Source organism: Diadema setosum, chromosome 14, assembly GCF_964275005.1.
Source record: "Diadema setosum chromosome 14, eeDiaSeto1, whole genome shotgun sequence".
In the NCBI taxonomy this organism is placed as follows: Eukaryota; Metazoa; Echinodermata; class Echinoidea; order Diadematoida; family Diadematidae; genus Diadema; species Diadema setosum.
Window position 1 is genome coordinate 1,959,371 of NC_092698.1, and position 7,270 is coordinate 1,966,640.

The following is a 7,270-nucleotide window of genomic DNA, read 5'->3' on the forward strand; positions in this document are numbered from 1 at the left end:
CCAACTGAATCAATCTTTATGTCCTTGCCACCATTTTACGTTTGAATACCACAGCTGGCACAGGCCTGCTGGAATAGACTTGCCCATCAGTGAATGAATATGTGCACCAAAGCATTCACTCCTCATTGAAGAAAAAACTCCAGATGATTTTCAGACTTGAAAACCTACAAATTGGTTATACTGCATACAGAGTTACAGAATTTATAGTGATTGGGATAAGTAATAAGAAGAAATTCATAACAAATCACATTGAACAAAGATGACGACATAGCAGCCTCACCATAGGAATGCAGGATTGGGCGCTCATGGAAGCAGAACAAAAGAAGAAAGCATGCATGTATTCTGCCCAGCTGATGCTGTTAAGCATGTGGTATTGTAATGGAATTACACTGCTTCATTACTGGAATACAATTGTATGTGAGGCTCCTATAGATATCATCGTCATTGTTCAGTTTGATTTGATTTTTTTTTTCAGATCTGCTCAAGGACCACAATAAAGTCCACAAATGGCAATTCATGGTCATATTGATATATATGTACTAGACCTATATGATGTGAAATTATAAAAATTGTTGGGAATTCCCCTTTAACCCTAAAAAGACTGGGGGGGGGGGGCTTTTTGGGCCCCCCTCGACATTTTTCGCGATAAATCTGGAACGTAAAAATCTTGCGCCACGACGTTTTATGACTTTTTTCTTGTGCAACTTTTGAGACCAAATTCGCAACGCCCGGGTACGCAGTTCTGAAGTTACGCAATATTTTATAAGTGCATGTCAGACCTGAAATTGCTCAAAAACGTGATTTCATGTACAAATCCAATGCAAATTCTGTTTCTGACCAAAATTCATAAATGTATCATTATCTTCACTTTTACTGATCAAAATCAATTGATATCATGTTCTTTATGATTGAAATAGTGTCGCCAATGATTTCCATCGAAAAAAAACAATAAAAAACAAAAAGTCGAAAACAATGAAATGCATAAGAAATTTTAAAAACAATAAAATACATAAGAAAAAATTTGATACCGCTGTTTTTTTTTTTATGTACATTCAATAAGAATCCTACACAGAGTACCTAAACCAAAAATTAGCAGTTTTGGACTTTTAATTACAGATTTACAGCCATTTTTTAAATTCATGCATAAATTAGCATAATTTATTTATTTAAAATAAATTTGAATATTTGTGAAATAATTACCTATTCAGTTTTGTAGATTACCTAGTGGGTGACGCGCGTGCCAATTTTCCTTGTGATCATGCGGTCAACGGCCAAGATCTTGGGGGGGGGGCCCCAATGAGCCCCCCCCCCCCCCCCCAGTCCTACGAGGTATCAAAATAGCCCAGTCTTTTTAGGGTTAAATATCCACCTTCAGTTAAGACTCTTCAGCTGTGTTGGTGCTGCTTATGTTTATACCAGCTACTGACATAGCAGTGCATAATGTTTTATGGGGATTTCTGAATACATCTATCCTTTCACTTTCATTTTTGGGCCCATATCATGTTTTCAAAACGAACAAGTTCGAGCGCAGTGCTAGAATATGTCCCAGATCAAAAATTAATTGATAATGCAGGAACAACACGTTACTGGTGAATCTAGTAACAGGGAAAAGCCGTGACAAAACCTTGTTAAATCAGGTTTCTCATTATATGAGGGTACAAAACAAAGAAATATATTAAGAATGGGGACCTGCAAAGTCACCATGTAACATGTACATGTATATGAGAGTTGTGTTGTATCTGACCTTGTTATGATGACGTACCATTCCACTCTACCAGGTTGTCTATGATCCATCAAGTGCAGTTATTTCAACTGAACCGATGCTTGTTGGTATCTTCCTGTACAATCACTACATACTGTACGTATTTCCAGTCACAAAGCAGTCCACAATCTTTGCCTTTCTCAAACACCTAGTATTGTCACTTCTGTGTATTGCTTTGTGAATATGACAAGTGTTCTCATATTTGTGTAGTGTGAATAGTTATGTGTGTGTGTGTGTGTGTTCTTTGAGAACAAATATTCTTGTTTTTTATTGATCAAATATAGATTGTTTAACCCTAATCAGGCTGGGCTTTTTTGGCTATGCTATATCTGGGGGGGGGGGGGGGGGGGGGGGGCGGATTCCGCCCCCCCTTCAGATCTCGCCTATGGAACGCGCGATTGCGCCGAAAATCGGCACACGCGACGCCCGCGACGTATTCTATCAAAATGTATGGTTGCTTTCTGCGAAAAAATTTTTCTTATATTTTATATTAATTAATTATTGTAATTTATGCATGAAATCAGTTTTGGGCTCTAAATCACTTATTAATGCTCCAATTAAGCTAATTTCATTTTTAAAATGTTTCTTGTATCATTCTTCTGAGACTTGGGATAAAAAAAAATCTGTATCGAAATAAATTTCTTATGTATTTTATTGTTTTTTGAATTTCTTATGTATTTCTTTGTTTTTTGACCTTTTGTTTTTGTTTGTTTTTTGGCCAAAATTTGTCACAGACATTTTTCGAAGCATTATTATGCTAAAATAAATTAATTTCGGCCATTCTAAGTGAAGATATGAATTTTTATGTGAATTAATTGAAAAAACACAATTTGCATTGGATTTGTACACAAAATCACGTTTTGGAGCAATTTTGGGGTTGACAAATTTTTTTCAAACGGGCGTCGCGTCAAAACGGCACGCGCGGGCGCAACGATTTGGGTCTCAAAAGTTGCGCGATACTTGAAAGAAAAAAGTCATGAAACATCGCGGCGGGAGCTTATCGCGTTGCGAAGATATTGCGCGAAACGTCGAGGGGGGGGCGGATTCCGCCCCCCCCCCCAGCCTGATTAGGGTTAAAAAAAAAAATCATTATGAATTGATATGAAATGAAAAGTAGTCTTCCATCATCATATTGTTATTAGTAGTAAATCAGTGTCTAAGATGTAAACAATTATACTTGTATCTTTCATTATTTTTCTAAATCTCTCATATTTTCATCAGTTTTGGACTTGTGATAAGCATACATTAGTTCTCCAAATTGTCACTTGCCAGTTCCAGTTAAGAAGAAATGATGTCATTGTGATGTATGAGCTAGAAAAAGCTTGCAGATCACACTTGCAAACTATGTGTGAATATCTTCCAATACATTGGTGAACTTGAATCATTACCAGTGCCTTCCTTTGCATCAAACATTTTTTTTTTTTTATTACCTTGGTATGCTTTCATCACTGTGTATAACTTATGGTAGATGGTGTTGCCATCAACTAGGCAGAATGATCAGCTCATGATTCTCAGTTATATATATGCAAAAGTGCCATTCTCAAAGCCTTTTGTATGTGTCTCACTGTAACACATGGAAAGCAATTGACTTGCACACTGTTCATTATGCATTACCAATGTGCAACATATATAAATGTACTGGTAAAGTACCGGGTATGTACAATCTGTACATACGTGTATGTGCTAAATCAAGCATTTTCTTTTTGTCAAAGTTGCATATCTTACATAATGTATAAAGATCTTTATTTACATATGTACATGTTCATCAACCAGGTATTAAGAATTATTTTGTATTGGTGATGCAAAATTTATAGAAAGAAAATATTTCATTGTGTACAATGCATATGTAATGGGATGCACACATGGACCAATGTGCCTTTTTGTGTTTTATCTATATGCAACTTATGCAAGTGATCCTTGATGGCTAAACACAAAGATTTAACAGGGACCTACATATTTTTAAGGATATACTACAATAATGTACAAGCCCAATTAACCATCCATTTATAAATGTATGCATCATATTCTCATGGTCAGTTATATATCACTTGCAGTATAACTGGAGTGAAATCAAACAGTGCGCATGTACAATAGATGTGCGTAACCAGAGTGTGAATCGGTACAGTGTGAATGCTGTGTATGCGCAAGCACGCAGTGTACAAATCTACGTGGTGATGTGGTAGACGACATTGTGTTGGTGTTCAGAATCCTTGATCTACTCTTCTTTTACTTAATCTATCAATAACATTTTCTGCAGCAGAAATGTTAAGATGGACCGTATCTGACAGCTTCTTGTGATTTCAAAGTCAATCATGGAAGAAATGTAGAAAATTGCATCTAAAAAAATATGGCGACGATGGGTTCGTTTTCACTCCAGCTGCCGCTTAATACCCACATGTCCAACCATGAGAATAGTTTTCTACTGGTTGAAAGATCAGCTGTTTAGCTAACTATACACAGCCCAGTCGCACTTTGCACGGCATCTGGTCAGGCTACTGTTTAGCTGTTTGAAGTTGCATGTTGTGAAACAAGAACAAGGAAAAGATGATTCCTTTTACTCTTAGTAAGTGTTATAGAATGGGTAGCAAGAATCCTGTGATCTGATTGGTCAAGAGCTATGTGTTCATTTTTACTGGCCGCACGCTGAGTCACAGTTGTAAACATGTTATCGCGCACTTAGCAAGAGTACGCGTACTTGTAACAAAGGTTCGCGCACTAAAGTAAGCGTTCGTGCACTCAGCTTGGCCATGCATCCAGTAAAAACTGATGCATGGCTGGCCATGCATCCAGTAAAAACAGTAAGTACGGGTATGCATGCCCGTTTACCGCAAGCCAAAAGGAAATGCATCCAGTAATTTTGTCATCGGGTTACACGATAGAAAAATGGGTTTTTGACAAGAAAATTACCCATTCTATAAATCAGATGATGCACATTTCTTTCGTGCGTCAGTCGGAATATAGTGTGCATGCAGTAACTATGGAATTTAGCCTAAACCCACTCGGCTTCGCCTCGTGGGTTAAGCATTCCATAGTTACCTTATGCACACAATTCCGACTGACGCACTCAGACCTGTGCGCCATTTGTATACTGTTGCTCTTTCTCAATTCCCTGGCATTCAGGCCCTGAAACAGAGCTAAAAAGCACCATCACAATGTGTGTGACTATCTACAAGACTGCAAGAAAGTATATCATTACTACACTGGTAGTTGTGTGACATATCAATTCAGTTTCAAGAGCAAACATTGTTTCCATGCCAACACTAATCTGCATGTTTATGGCATGATCTCCTGTAGGAGTGGACTAGCAAAAGCATGGTTCTGATTTCCACTATCAATGTACTTACTTCATGACTTTTCTGTGCCAAGTCTGCTTTTTGCAGATATACATGTATAACTATGTGAGATCAGTCTAGGATGCAACTGTCCTTATGTGATGGACCAAACAAGTGCAACTATGGTTTTTAATAAGCTTACCAAGGTATGCAAGTTTTTGATTAGTTTAGATATTCTTTTACAGTGTCTAGTTCTTTACTGTAGGTTAATTTGGCATAACCTACAGTCAGTTTAATGCAAATTGCATAGTGGGCCCAAAGAAATGACCCCTAAAAATTCATGATTTTTAGACTGCATTCTAGATACTCTATACTTCATATATTCGGTGAGTCTATTTTTTGTGAATCGGAACTTCCAAAAAATTTCACAAGTGGTTAAATTCATTATTGTTGAGCACAGCAATGGACACAGAAATGTACTCATACAGGTCACATTTATATTTCCATGTGTTGTTAAATTTGCAAATAGTGCATGATTCACAAAATGTGTGAAAATATAAACCCTGCAAAATATATGGCGTATACAGTAATTGATTCAGAATGCAGTATCTTATTTCATGGGGCCAGTACTGAGTTGTCTAGCAATCAGCTTGACTTTAGCAAAGGTTTGTACCACCAGGTGATATGAATGGGTATACTGAGACATGTGAAAGTAAAAGTATCTATGACAACCATTTGCATAGTTGTGTCATAGTTTAGCGTGAAATGTATATTCGAGCTGTCTATTGCATGTTCGTCAAACTTTTGTATATACATGTATCAGTTTTAAATGCCATGAATTTCATGAAAGTTTTTTCTTTTTTTTTTTTTTTTTTTTTTAAATGCAGACAATATTTTCAATTGCTTTTTGTTTAAAGGGAGTGCTTGTTCAGTGAGGTTGGGTCACAAAAGCTTTTCATCATATGTTAATGTTGCATATGTTTCAGCCCAGTCACATGATAGCAAACAATCCAGCAAACTTTTCAGTTATGTTGCCCTTTCTTCTATCAGATCTCCAGAAGTAAAATGCAGATTTCATATACATGGACAATGTATGAGTAATTTGTTTTTATAATCTTTCCTCTGATAGTCTGCACATATGGCACATACTTATTGCATGTCAATTCATATGGTCTGCTTTGAATGCAGAGGTTGTTGCTATGTGGGGCAAGATTTCTGGTTGTCAGGAACAATCTTTTATAATAATATAAATATGCATGAAATGTTACTAAGCTGGTCTGCTTGCTTGCACGGCATTTATCATGTTCTGTGCCCCTTGATGTGATGCAAATGAGGGCAGGTATCTGTTAGTAGATCTAGCAAACCATGGTTTAAAGGCATAATTTACCATTTGCACATGAAACAAAAACCCAGCATTAGTGCTTTAAAATGGTTCTAAAATTTGAGTTAGGGATAGAAACAACCACTGTAAAAATTTGAATCCGTATTATTGTCCCCGCCGAACGAGTTCAAGCAGGGGACTATGAAACGGGCTCCGTACGTGTGTGTGTCCGTCCGTCCGTGCGTCCGTCCGTGCGTCCGTGTGTCCGTGTGTGCGTCCGTGTGTGATCAACATCTTCAATTTGCTACTTCTCTGTCATTTATGAGCCAATTTTGATTCTGTTTGCTTTATATGATAGCACTACATGGGAGCTTTGAAACTTCTACACAGAATTTCAGTCGTGACCTTTGACCTTGACCTTTGACCTATATTGTACATTTTGCTACAAAATGCTACTCCTTCACCATTTCTAACCCGATTTCGATTCCGTTTGCTTTATATGATGGCACTAGGTGAGGGCTTCAAAACTTCTACACAGAATTTTGACCTTTGACTTCTTTGACCTTTGACCTTGATTTTTGACCTATATTGTACATTTTGCTACAAAATGCTACTCCTTCGCCATTTCTAACCCGATTTCGATTCCGTTTGCTTTATGTGATGGCACTAGGTGAGGGCTTCAAAACTTCTACACAGAATTTTGACCTTTGCCTTCTTTGACCTTTGACCTTGATTTTTGACCTATATTGTACATTTTGCTACAATATGCTACTCCTTTGCCATTTCTAACCCGATTTCGATTCCGTTTGCTTTATGTGGTGGCACTAGGTGAGGGCTTCAAACCTTCTACATAGAATTTTGACCTTTGACTTCTTTGACCTTTGACCTTGATTTTTGACCTATATTGTACATTTT